Below are 15,223 nucleotides of genomic sequence, written 5' to 3'. Positions count from 1 at the left end.
AGGACCGCCACCAAGGCCACTCGTCCCGAAGGACCGTCACAAAGACCATCTGTCCTAAAGGACCGTCACAAAGACCATCTGTCCCGAAGGACCGTCACAAAGACACTCTGACTAAACAGCCTGCCACAAAGGCCAAATAATTAGCTAAACAGCCCACCACAAAGGCCACACAATGGCTAAACAGCCCGCCACAAAGGCCACACACGGCTAAACAGCCCGCCACAAAGGCTACACAATGTCTAAAAAGACCGCCACACATGGGCACACTGACTCAAAAGTCCACCACTAAGGCCACACAAGACCTTCCAAGGCTCTCCACCGCTAAAATGGACAAATTCTAACTCCCGTAAAACTTTCCATATTTAGCACTTTCCATTTTTGGAAACTTTCCACTTTTGGAAACTTCTATTCCAGGAAAACTTTCCTCCAAAACCTCGCCTCACGGAAACTTTGTACCCCGAGCACCACCCCATCTTGTTACTGAGTCGCACAACCAACCACCCTAAGCGACCAGTAACAAGAGAGATGGGCTGGAATACTCCATTCCCGCTCCAGCCACGGATTACAGATGGGACCTAGCTAGACAAGTTCAAGTCGCGGCTTGCTTCTCATACCACTTCTTAAACCTTGCCTTCATCTTCGCCTCAGGTTCCCAAATCTGCTCCTCAACACCATCACAGTCCCACAGGACTCTCATCAAAGGAATCTTCTTCTTCCAAAGTTCCTTGATCCTCCTCTCGAGAACCCTCACTGGTCTCGCCTCCAANTGTTAGGCTGAAGATCCTCAAGAATCTTAGCTAACACCTGCTCACCCTCACGGAGACACTTCCGCAACATAGACACATGGAAAACCTTATGGAATGCACGCATAACCTCGGGTAACTCCAGTCTATATGCCACTGGTCTAACCCGCTCAATCACTCTGAATGGCCTATATACCTCGGACTCAACTTAGTCTCTGACAATGACCTGTTCGGACCCGCAACATGGCCATCTTGAGGTACACTCTGTCTCCTACCAGAAACTCAAGATCTCTCCTCCTCTTATCAGCATAACTTCTCTGCCTCTCCTAAGCCTCCTTCATGTTCAGCTTGAGAACCCGAATCTTCTTTGAGGTCTCCTGAACAAAACTAGCACCAAACATGCTCCTCTCCCCCACCTGAGTCCAGCATAACGGTGTACGACATGGTCTCCCATACAAAGCCTCATAAGGAGCCATCTTAATACTCGGCTGATAACTGTTGTTGTAAGCAAACTCTACCAGGTTCAGGTGATCCGCCCAATGGCCACCCAATCCAACACACACAAATTCAGCAAATCCTCCAGCGTCTGGATCGTCCTCTCAGACTATCCATCTGTCTGGAGATGATAAGCTGTACTCATATGCACCTTAGTGCCCATCTCTGCCTGAAATGCCTTCCAGAACACCGAAGTGAACTTAGAATCCCTATCAGACACAATGCTCACCGGCACCCCATGCAATCTGACTATCTCCCTCACATACTTCTTAGCTAAGACCGCTGCTCCATCAGTCTTCTTAATGGCCAGAAAATGTGCTGACTTAGTCAACCGGTCCACAATGACCCAAATAGCATCAAAGGTCCGTGACACTAGCAATCCTACTACAAAATTCATAGTGATCATATCCCACTTCCACTCTGGAATGGATAGACTCTTTAGTAATCCGCTTGGAACCTGATGCTCAGCCTTCACCAGCTGACACACGTCGCACCTCGCGACCCAACTAGCTACAACCTTCTTCATCCCGACCTAATGATAGTACCTCTTGAGATCACGGTACATCTTAGTCGCTCCTGGATGAATAGAAAACATGCTCGCATGAGCCTCCCTCAAGATCTCCTATCTCAAATCCTCATCCTTGGGCACACAAATCCGACCGCGCACCAAGATAGTACCATTAGCTGAGACCTGATACTTTGAATCAATATCCTTAAAGACATTCACCAGCCCCAAATTCTTCTCCTGAGCCAACCACACCCTGCTTAGAAGATCCGCTCCATAAGCCGCCTCCTAACCCAATGGCTCTCGAGAAACCGCACACAAGCTCAACGCACTGATCTCTCCTACCAGAGACTTCATCTCCTGGTCCTGTAGTAACCTGTCAAACCAAGAAAATTCCTGATCTCAGTGACATTCTGTAGTCTAGGCCAATCCCTGATAGCCTGAATCTTCTCCAGATCTACAGAAACTCACTCTGCAGAAACAATGTGACCCAGAGAACCCATAACACGCTGCCAAAAACTACACTTGCTCAACTTAGCAAACAACTTCTGCTCCCGCAGCTTCTCCAGAACTGCCCTCAAATTCACTGCATACTCCTTAGGACTCTTAGAAAATACCAGGATATCGTCGATGAAAATGATGACAGACACGTCCAGAAACTCCTGAAACACACTGTTCATCAATCTCATAAACGCTGTTGGTACGTTAGTCAACCCAAAAAGGCATCTCCACGAACTCATAATGCCCATACCTCATCCTGAAAGCTGTCTTTCTCACATCTGCCTCATCTATCGGTATCCGATGATAACCCGACGCCAGATCTACCTTAGAGAACCAAGTAGCACCCCTCAACTGATCCAACAACTCATCGATCCTAGGAAGAGGGTACTTGTTCTTCAGAGTGACCCGGTTCAAACCCCAATAATCAATGCACAACCGGAAACTCCCCACAATGATACACTAGGACGGATGAATCTCTTACAAATCCTCTAGCTGCTTCTTCAGCTCTGCCAAACAAACACTCAAGTATGCCGACATCAACTCGAAGCCACCTGAATGTCAACCCTCTTGTTCGTCCAAGAACCTCTAGTAACTTGTTTCTTAGGGAAAACTTCCACAAGATAGATTAATCCAAAATTAGCTTTCCGCTTAGCTATTCTCCACAACAAATCATCAATACGAGCGTAATAAAACAAACAAGTACCATACGTTCGCATATTCCGATTCATTGTATCAAATGCTTTGCAGACCGCTAACTTAACCTACTTGACTTGTTTCCCCCCCCCCCAGCAAGCTTACCAAAACCTTAAATCTAGTAATCCTGTCCATCTCCAATGAACTTCATCCACCATCGTCGCAACGATTAGTTTATCCTGCCATGAAGGCTTCTCGTGAATCTTATGTACCTGGCAACCATGCCCTTACCGGCTCATATCTGCTGCAGCTCTCCTTCCCGGGACTCCAGCACCACCGGCCACTCAATCCTGGCACATCAGCCACACATTCTTGACCACTCCGGTCATAAAACCCTGGCCCACCGGCCAACATAATCCTAAAATCCTAGATTAAACCATCATCACTCTCGAGGTCTACATTCCGTCGTTATGTTCATACTCACGTTCTATACATTGCTTGCTCCCAACTCTTCCTCTCTTAGGTCGCAACCTTTGAGCCATACCGATCTTACTCTTAGACCAGCGTCTTCGAGTTATACCGTTTCACTCTTGGACCACAATCCTCAAGATCTCGGTATCAGGGGAACTACTCATGCCCTCAGGGGATTATTATCCCCTCTGCCACTCTCGGAGCCCTCAGCCCCTCTAGCTATCGCTATTCAGGGGAATCACCATTCCCTTAGGAGCAACAATCCTTAACGACTATAAACATCTCTCGACACAAAGTACCTCCTGTGGTCCGAGTATAACATTGCAATGTTACACCTGCCCACTAAACTTCTAATATCCAACTGGATTAACCCCCAAACAGAGAAATATCTGCTCCAACTGCATATGTCCACCTATCCGCCTCTCTAGGTCTGATACCTCTTGAGATACCAGTCATCTACAACCGCTCCATCCTCTTAACATAAGGTGGAAAGTCCTCAACATCCACAGCCCTCGGCTGCACCCCGCCACATGCGGTACAACTAGAGCCTACACTGGTACCCCTCTCGGTAACCGCTCCAACAGCACGCCAACAGATCCGCCAAGCGATCATCTCGACCCTGGGCTCCACCTGCTGCAACCCCACACCTGGGTTCCCAGAACCCCCGGCACGCTCACCGGCTAACCCCCTCTGGTCCCTCCTGATACGCTTGCGACCCTTTGATGTACCTCCTCGTGGAACTCTGGACCACACACTCGCTGGCCTCGGGACCCACCCGACAATGACCACGAACACGTCCTCGTCCACGACCAACAACTCAAACACCTTATCCACTGATCTTCCAAGAACGGAGGCTAACAAGCAGAAAACAAATCAATACCACACAAAGAAACATAACAATAACTCACCGTGGAATCTCACTGAAGGCTTGAAGAGGATGTTCTAGGACTCCATGCCACACACAATTGACTAACTCACATAATCAATCAATGCATGCAATCCAAAATATCACAACAGAAACCTAGCGAACCCAAACCTAGAACCGTAAGGGCTCTGATACTAAAATGAAAAGACCGACATTTTTTTTTTAATAATAAATAATAAATATAGAATATAATATAATAATAAACTACAACTAGTGGTCCCATACACACTAGCCACCTAACCACAATCACAATTGTCAGCGGTAAACATTACCAATATCCAATAAATATAAATAGCCAATATTAATTATAATCATAAACTAATGATCCAAACAACATCCAAAGAACCAACAATCCTAAACAACATTCTAGGACTCCACTCTAGCAACCTAACAGAAGCCAGACAACCAAACCAACCACTAGAACATCCTCCTTTTCATCGCCATGATTTCACGATCACACTTTGCCTTTACCTGCACCACAAACACATATTGCAATGCATGAGTATTTAATAAACACTCAGTAAGGCAATCCTCCCATCTACTGAGCTATACACACAAGCAATAGAGACATCTCTAACCATCAACCAACAATCATCAATCAACAATCAACAATTAACAAGTCAAACAACACATAAACAAGCAGATTAGAGAAATCTCCAGCTTAGATAAGCCATGGTCCTGCACTTACCTTAACAAGTGATTCACAAAACTAAATACAACCAAATGAGAGGCTTTCCAATATCCAAGAACAACCAAACTTGTTCCTACAACCAATCACAACAACAAACAAATATTGAAAACAAACTGCCAGAAAAAACAGAAAAGAACAACCTCACAAGTGAAACCACGAAATAAAAACGAACCGTTAACTTTCTAATCCCTCCGGTGAAAAGCAAGGTCTATACGTCCAGAAGCTTCGCCCAAAATTTCAGCACGATCGGATCTCAGATGAAACCACAATCGATCCCGTAACACCCACTGGTCTCAATCCGCGAATGAGAAGAAACGCCCCACGAAACTGCCAATATCTCCTAGAATATTAACCCAAATTCACTTCTGTAAAAAGGCGAGTGTACGAAAATTTCTTATCTACAACCATACCAAAAATCAGTACCTTTCAAAATGATTTGACCAATCGAATCCTCCTTCTCCCAAACCCTGACAGTTCTGTTTCTCTCTTAACACTAAGGAAAAAGCTTCTTCTCATTCTCTTTCTCCTTTGAACCAAATAACCAACACTTAACTGTCTTCCTCTCCCTCTCTCAGATGAAAATGTCGACCAAAACACAAAAGCATGAGAGGAGGCGTGAGTTGAGAAAGAAATAGGCTTTTTGGTTTAATTAGAATAAACCAGGATTTAATTAAACCAAAATTAATTAAAATCCACGCTTTTGGTTTACTCAACATAACCCAAACTCTATTCCCGGAACACGGATGCTACAATGTCTTTCGAACTATTTGTCTCTTATTAGATAACTAATAATTAAATCATTGTTTGCTGACACAAAGTTTTCGTTTCATGCTGAAACTAAATAATATGAACTTTAATATCCAATATCCAACATTATTCTATAATGTAACTAAAGATTTTAGAAATCTATAATAATAGCAATCTGAATAAATGCCAATAATAGTTGCGATTTTTCGTCGTACCTTTTCGTGAAATAATTTTTTAATATTTATTTTTAAAAAATCATACAGTTGCGTCTGTTCATTGAGAGTTGTGTTTTTTACCATAAAAAAAATCATACGGTTGCGTTTGTTCAGTGTAGAGTTGTGTCTTTTCACCATATCTTATTCACAACTTTTCGTTCCAACAGTTATATTTATCTAAATGTTTATGTCTTTTGAACTATTTGTCTCTTATAAGATAACTAATAATTAAATCAAAATTTTTAATATTTATTTTTTAAAAATTATACAGTTGTGTTTGTTCATTGTAGAATTGTGTTTTTTATAGTAAAAAAAATCATACGGTTGCGTTTGTTCAGTGTAGAGTTGTGTCTTTTCACCATATCTTATTCAAACTTTTTCGTTCCAATAGTTATATATATCTAAATGTTTATGTATTTTGAACTATTTTTCTCTTTTTAGATAACTAATAATTAAATCATTGTTAGCTGACACAAAGTTTGAATAATTAAATCAAAATTTTTAATATTTTTTTTTAAAAAATCATACAGTTGTGTCTGGTTATTGTAGAATTGTGTCTTTTACCGTAAAAAAATCAAACGGTTGTGTTTGTTCAGTGTAGAGTTGTGTCTTTTCACCATATCTTATTCACAACTTTTCGTTCCAATAGTTATATTTATCTAAATGTTTATGTATTTTGAACTATTTGTCTTTTATTAGATAACTAATAATTAAATCATTGTTAGCTGACACAAAGTTTTCGTTTCATGCTAAAACTAAATAATATGAACTTTAATATCCAATTTCCAACATTATTCTGTAATGTAACTAAAGATTTTAGAAATGATTATATTAATAGAAATATTTAATCAACTTTAATTATGTAACTTAAAGTTGTGTTTATTTATCTTAAGTCTTCATAAAATGTCTTTTTACAAATTTAACTATTCAATAATTAAATCATTATTAGCTGACACAAAATTTTCGTTTCATGCTGAAACTAAATAATATGAACTTTAATATCCAATATCCAACATTATTCTATAATGTAACTAATGATTTTAGAAATGATTATAGTAATAGAAATATTTAATCAACTTTAATTATGTAACTTAAAGTTGTGTTTATTTATCTTAAGTCTTCATAAAATGTCTTTCTATAAATTTAACTATTCAATAATTAAATCATTATTAGCTGACACAAAATTTTCGTTTCATGCTGAAACTAAATAATATGAACTTTAATATCCAATATCCAACATTATTCTATAATGTAACTAATGATTTTAGAAATGATTATAGTAATAGAAATATTTAATCAACTTTAATTATGTAACTTAAAGTTGTGTTTATTTATCTTAAGTCTTCATAAAATGTCTTTCTATAAATTTAACTATTCAATATTTGATTTTTAGAAGTTGTGTATTTTTTTCCTAATTTTTTGTTGATAAATTTTCACCCAAGATGAAATTTATTTTACTTTAAAATTTATTTTATCAGAAAGTTGTATTTACTTATTATAATTTTTTGTTTGATACTTTCACTTAGGATCACTTCGTCATAATATATGTTTATTAGTCATATAAATAACAATAAATGTTATGATACTTATACTCTCTACTATAATTTTTTTGTAAAATATCTTATACTTATAATACATACAAAAGAATTGATAATGTTGCCTCTATTATGCCTTTTCATTTAATAATTTTGAACTTAGAGTTGTGTCTTTTTACCATAATATTTTTTTTAATATAAGTTTTTTAAAATTGTAGTTATATACTGTATGTTTAATATTTATGTAGTTTTAGTTCTATTTATTATTTTTCTTTTTTTAGATAATTTTTAACTTTATTTTTATCATATATTTTCAAACTATGTTATTACTTTCAAATAATTTTATAATATATGATTCTAAATATAAATTTAACTTTTTTCTTTGAAATAATTCCCGCAATATCACGGGTCTGAGTCCTAGTAATATTTAAAGAAAATAAATAAAATATATTATTTTGTTACTGGCCATGGAGAATTGGAGATGATCTAATATATTGTTTAGGCCATGCGACTCTATTTCTGACAATATCGAACACAACACAATTTGATTTACGATTTTGATGATCTGGCTACAATTTATCACGATATATATAAGAACAAATATTTTGTTTCAACCCACAATGTATCAAATCTCTTTTTTTTTGAACCCTACAATATAATGACCGCATGCATCACACTACAAGAAAATAACCGCAAACCGACGGCCATATCTATCTGTAAACCGTCGGGAACAACCTAGACCGACGGACTCCCGACGACATCAGTCCGTCGGTTCTAGATCGTTAGTACATCCAACAGATATCCGACAAATTTCTGACGGCAGATTATTCCGACGGATAACCAACGACTCCTGTTCCCGACAAAATGGCGACAGATATTGTCGTTGAGATGTGGCTGTCGAGAACCCGTCAATAAGTTTACGACGGATTTCCCGACGGTTTCATTCCCGATGGTCTACCGACAGAGGTTACCGACGGATTTCCGACAATTAAATTATTTATTGCTCTGTTTTTCTCTGTTTTTGCCAACGGAATCTCAACGAAATCTCGACGGATTATCGACGGAATCCCGACGGATGGTTAATGTTTAATATTAGTATTTTGAAAATATTTAATATACTAATTAGATAAATATTTAAATTCATAAATTTAAATATTTAAATTCAATATTTAAATTCAATATTTAAATTCAATATTTAAATTATTAATTAGGTAATAACATTTATATTCATAAAAGTAGAACTCCAAAATATAATATCACAAATCATCCCAAAAAACAAAAAGAAAAAGATTATGTTGAATTTGATCTTGTGAAACTAGGTCTAAGAGCTTGAATTTACAGGGAACTTTGATCGCATCTCTGCCATGAATGATACAAGCTACTCATCTCTCAGCTTGTTCTTCTCATTCTCTTTTTCCATCATCTTTTCAAGAGCTTCAATACGTTCATCTTTTTCTTGGAGGACTCGAAGAAGTTCTGGATCACGCTCATATATTGGTGATGAAGAAGTACGAAGTCTTTTTGCCACCTTTCCTAATCCAAAGATTCGCCCCTTGGTTTGTGGGGTTTCCTGAAATTTAGAACAATTAGAACAAAATGAACGTATAAAGAATCATAAGCAAAAAAACAATTTGAATCAAAGTGTGATCACCTCAAGAACGAATTGGTTAATCATCTCAGCTGGGATTGGTGTTGGTAAGCCATCACCATCGGCTGAAGGTTGGGATAATCTAAACTCCTCCATCCTCTTACGAGAATTTTCAATCACTTCCTTAGCTAAGGGGTCTTGAATTTGCTTGGTCTTCTTGTTGGTGTGGGTGTCTTCCATTAACGTTAAGTAATCAGGAGGAACACCATCTCTTTTAGTCTTCAAAACAAATCAAGATGTTTTAATCCAAAGATGAAGTTAAGTTTTGATCTACAAAATGTCGAAACATGTTAAAAAAAACTTACAAGTTGTTTTCCACGGGTATAGTGGCTTGTTGACCCAGAATTGTGAGTTGCTCTCCCTTTGCCACCTCTAGTGCTATTCCGGTTATGAGATTTCTGGGTAGCAGTTTCCTTTGTCTTGGATTGTGCCCAATACTCTTGCAACCCTTCATACACCTTCTCGTTTATTCCCTTTGGAGTTTCTCCTTTCTTCCACTTTTTCTTCCACTCACATAAAGTGTTGGAATATTGAGTGGCTGCCTCTTTGTCAAACTCTCGACGAACTCTAGATGTTAGTTGTGGCTCCCAGTTAAAATCTTGCTACAAGAGTAAAAGAGATGATTAGTCTGATTGCAACATCTTTTAATACTACATGATCATCTCTATATGTATACATATTAAGCTTGCCAATGAAGAAATAATGTCCTGAAAGAGTGTAGTATTACCGCAAACTGTTTCAACCAAAGGTCACGGTCATCACTTGGCATTGATGAGTATGTTTTGTAAGGTTCTTTGAGGAGTCCATACATCATCCTGTTTAGAGATTTGCTAATGTGTTTCCAGATGCCTCAAACCTATAAAGTTTGATCTGAAATGACAAAAAAAAATAAGAAATCATAAGTGTTTTAGAGTTTGAGATTTACCATGTAGCATCTCCGATGTAGTTTGGATGAAGTTTTGGGATAAGTTCTCGTCCCGGTTGAGAAATGAAATCCTCAATGGTCATTACGATGGGAGGTGAGGCAGCTGTAGGCGATCCCGAGTTTTGTGTTGAGGGGGTTTGAACATTAGCCCCCGAACCACCGGGTTCATCTCTGTTTTGGGTGGAGCGGTTAACGCAACGTCGATATGTATCGTAGTCCCTGTGAAAAAAAAGTAAGTAAAAGATCAACCATACCCATATAAATCGCCTCAAATCTCTTAATGTTACAATTATGAAAACTACAACAAAAGAGATAATAAAAGATTAACCGAATCTTAAAAATATATCAATTAAGCAGATCCCATTTTATATTTAGGAAAAGTTTCCTTTTACCCAATTCTTAAACATGGAAAACGCAAAATCAAAGTTATTTCAACCTAACAACTTCTTAATCTGACATAATTAACACCTACTCTAACATAATTCAACCCAAACATTGCAAATCCCAAATCAAACATATTTGAGATAAAAGGATATAAATCTTACATAGTTCAGTGTTTGTGGTGGATATGAGAAACAGAATCTTTGAATTAGAAGAGAGAAAGAGGGAGAAACGGGAAGCACAAGAAGTGAATCGGCGGAAGAAGCTTATTAGGGTTGAGGAAGAAGAAGTGATAACTAGGTTGAGAATGAGAGACATAAGACACTGAAAGGTTTTTGAAGTTTAGGGTAAGTAATTTAACAAAATATATTAATCAAACCTTCCCGCAGATTCCAAAATATTTGGGGAAAAATATTTCCCGGGGTAAATTTGTTTTTTTATCCCACAGAATCCTGACAGAATTATATTTAATTTTTTTTTATACCAACAGTTTCCCGACGGATATATGAAAAAAGTTCAAAAAACTACATATATAGTTTGAAAAATATCTTTACTACTCAATTACCATAACAATAAGTATACATCATAGCTTCCAAATCTATTTCATAAAAAAAAACCAACAAAAAAAACATTTTATTGTTTAGAGATTCACAACATTCAAACTCTTAAGTAACATTGTAAGTGTATATAGAAACACTTATGATGAAATCATGTTAAAATTTGAAAATTTCAACTCATAGCCATATAATAGACCAAAACTGATTGTAAGTGCTTTCTAACATGATAAATAGTGTTTGTGAATGTGTTAAGTTATAAAGTTTCATATTTCTATACCCTATACCCTAAATCCATCGGAAATCTGTCGGTAATCTGTTGATATTTACCCGATGGTTTTCCGACGGATTTAAAAACACGTGTTAAATGCGTTTAAATTCTTAAACCGAGAACTCTTTTCGAGCTGTCGGGTATCCGTCGGGACTTCCAGACAGATTACCAACGGAATTATAAGTGTGGGATGAATATAAACAATAACCTGCATCGAGAATTTGAAAGACCAAGTCCCTTCCTCTTGAGACTCCTCCATCGACATTACAGACATATTTAAATGTTTTGCACACCATTTGCTTACCTACAGGAGGTGAGAAAAGATATATACAACAGCACTCTAAAAGTTGAGGTTCAGCAATAAGCAGCAAAAATGAAACAGAGAAATAACAGAGAAATAAGTAAACCTCCTTAGCTATACAAAAACCAATATAAACAACATATAGCAAGTCTCCTACAGGGTACAGATTGAATCCATTCTGAATAAGTTAACAAAGTCAGAAGAACTTACTAGTATTCTAGATTGTGATGCATTTGATGATGATGTTGTCCCACAACACCACTAGGAGCTTCTTCTTCATCATTTGATTCATTCATCACTTGTTCTGCAAACCACAACACAAATCCATGAGACGTTTCTTACACAAGTACACAACTAACACTCACTCACAGCATAACACCGGAAACTCACTCACAGCATAACACAAATGAGTACACACGTACATAACTTTATTGATTACTAGAGAAACTCACTAATCCATGAGACGTTTCTTACACAAGTACATAACTTTATTGATTACTAGAGAAACTCACTAAATAACACACTAAAACTCACTAAACAACACACTAAAAACTCACTTGTCATGGTTCTTAAGCTACGGTAGTTTGTAATATGCTAAACTCACTAATCCATGGTTACTAGAGAACAACAGAGATGATACTAAACCTGACTTAAGCAGAAACATCTACAGAGTACAGATAATCCACACAAATACATAAGCTAGTGGTAGATTGTAAGGTGTTACGATTACCGGTCACAATGAATATTGCCTTCCGTGCTTCCCAAATGGGTTGAAACCATCTGTACAGAGTCCTAAGTAAACATTTCGTCGCTCAAACGCAAAATCCAGATACACTGACTGAAAATGTCTCCATGCTTCTGCTTCTGAGGGATGTGTGATCTTTCCTTCTTCTCTTCTATGCTCTGCATGCCATCTCATTGGCTCAGCTGTACGTTCAGATTGGTATAACCTCTTTAACCTGTCTGCTAAGAGTACATACCACATTCGTTTATAAGGAATGTGATCTCTGCCACTTGTTTCTTGAAATCGTGGTTTGCGGCACCATTTACATCTTCTACGGTTTTCGTCTTGTCTCCAGTATATCATGCAATTGTCGATGCACACATCTATTACCTGATACGGCAACCCAAGACCAGCAACCAGTTTTTGAACCTCGTAGTATGAAGCTGGTGAAATATTATCTTCAGGCAAAACGTCTTTCACAAAATCTGCTATCGCATCCACACAGTCTTCCGCTAAATTGTAGTCTGTCTTAATCGTCATCAATCTACTTGCAGATGATAAAGGAGAATGACCCTATCTACATCCTGGGTATAGCGGTTGTTTCGCTGCATCTAACATTCCAAAAAACTTTTGGGCTTCTAAATTAGGTTCCTCTATCCTATCTCCGTCACCACTAGTCGACTGCATATTTTTCCTATATGCATCATTCACCATCTGAAAAGTACCTACACTAAAATCTATATCCGTTCTCTGTTCTTCTAAACTTGCAGCAATATTTGGTTCGCTAGTACTAGCATAATCCGACCGTTCTCCATGAAGAAACCAAATCTTATAACCAGTCATAAACCCATTGCAATACAAGTGATTCCACACTAAATCAATCTTAATATTATGAGAATTTCGGCAAAGAGAACATGGACATTTCAACTTACGTGTTTTCTTAGCTTCCGGTTGCTGACAAGCCAATTCCATGAACTCGCCTACGCCTCTTGCATACTCATCTCTTAGTAAGTTTGATTCTGGATCCATCATTGGTTCATCCATCCACGATCTAAAATAAGAAGACATTTTTTCTCGTTTTTTATTTGGAGAGCAAGAAAAATATAGTAAGAACAAGTTTGTTTTGAGAATGAGTCCCGATACTTATTTATAGAAATCATGTCCGTCGGGAATCCGTCGGGAATCCGTCGATATTCCGTCGAAAAACTGTCGGCCATTCTTGTCGTTCAAATGGCTAAAACAACGGTTACAAAACGGTAACAAAAGACCGATGGATCACCGACAATTTTCAAACGACTATAATAACGGTAATAAATGACCAATGGAATACCGACAGAATTCTGACGAAATAGTCTAACAGACTTAATCTGTCAGTTTTCTGTCGGAATTTGGTCCAGAATTCCCAACGGAACAAATCCCGTCGGTAATTCCCGACGGATTAGCAACAGATTACAACAGTTCAATTCTCGTCATAAATCAGTCGAGAATCCATCAGAAATATCTGACGGGAGAAGGTCCGTCGGAAATCGCATTGTTTTATTGTAGTGTCAGTTAAGAAATGCTTATTTAGGTGAGATTTATGTGTCATGTTGAAGTCTCCAAACCTGTTTGGCAACAATATGGCTTGATCAAAGTATTGCAAAGTCTGATTCCACACAATTCTTTAGACAATAAAATAGCTATAAGGATTCCAATTCAAAAGTAATTAGATCATCTAGATAATATTGTGAAGAACATACACTTATAATTAGAAGAACATACACTTATAGAAGAACATACACTTAAGTATCTGCATTATGTCCTGACCAAAATAAACATTTCAACGAGTAGATGCATTACCAAAAAAAAAAGATAGGCTGTTTCTATATAAAATCCATTGGAAAATTTGACGAAAACCTATTTAAAATTTCATCAAAATTTTGTAGTTATAATTTTCAAAAATTTAGAATTGATAAACAAAAATCCGTCAAAAATCTAACTGAGAATTAGCCATTTTCGACAAATTTGTCAGTAAAAACGTAAACTGTTTTCTTGTAGTAAAGATTCTCAAACCTAAGATAGCGTCGTTATTGTCTTCATCATCATGATTTTGTTTGCCATTAGCCACCCCGAAGTAAGAGGTTACATATCCTATAATCATGTGGTCTGCATATATATGTCTAACCGTAATCTACACGGATATAATGGTTTAACTTTGGTATTTAATTATGAAAAGTTAGCAAATAAAAACGTCTTAGTTGATAGAAAATTCGACACAAGAGGCCTCGAGCACAATCTAGATTCTAGACTGTTGTAAATTCACCAATCATTTTAAGAGAAAATTAACAAACGTCAATCGCAATGATGGGATATAACATAGAGCGAACCGCACTGAAAACATCCTAATCCTAATATTATCAGTCGACACAACACAACAATTTTATTTTGTTTTAAATGAAATTGGCAGTGGCAATGATTATTTTAAAAGGGTCGGTTCATGCTGTGTCGCACTAAACGTGGACATGAGTATTTCCACATTGTACTCTCCGCGTTAGCAAAACTAAATTTTGACCATTCTCTAATCATTTATTATTGAATATTGACTATAGTATATAACTCGAACTGGAGAGTGATTTCATAATTCGAACTTAATATTAATATATATGTTATATAATAATATATTTTTATATATATGCACGTTTAAAAATTAATATATGGCTATGACATTGACACAACAAGGGTTTGGTGTTTAAACAAAATACCAATTTTTTTCCGGGTTAACGTCTATTTTGTATGATATATACTATTCCGTTTCTTTGACAAAAATTAATCACTGTCATTTATTTGGTGGATGAGATTTCCCTAATCAATAATAATACTATGTGGTCATAAATCATCTAACTCATCAACCATTAACAAATTCAAGAATCTCCAAGTTATGTGTATGTGGGTAGTTTTCTCACCACGAGTATAGCAGTT

Source organism: Camelina sativa, chromosome 15 (assembly GCF_000633955.1).
Source record: "Camelina sativa cultivar DH55 chromosome 15, Cs, whole genome shotgun sequence".
In the NCBI taxonomy this organism is placed as follows: domain Eukaryota; kingdom Viridiplantae; phylum Streptophyta; class Magnoliopsida; order Brassicales; family Brassicaceae; genus Camelina; species Camelina sativa.
The sequence above is the reverse complement of the archived record's forward strand: the minus strand, read 5'-3'. Positions refer to the sequence as shown.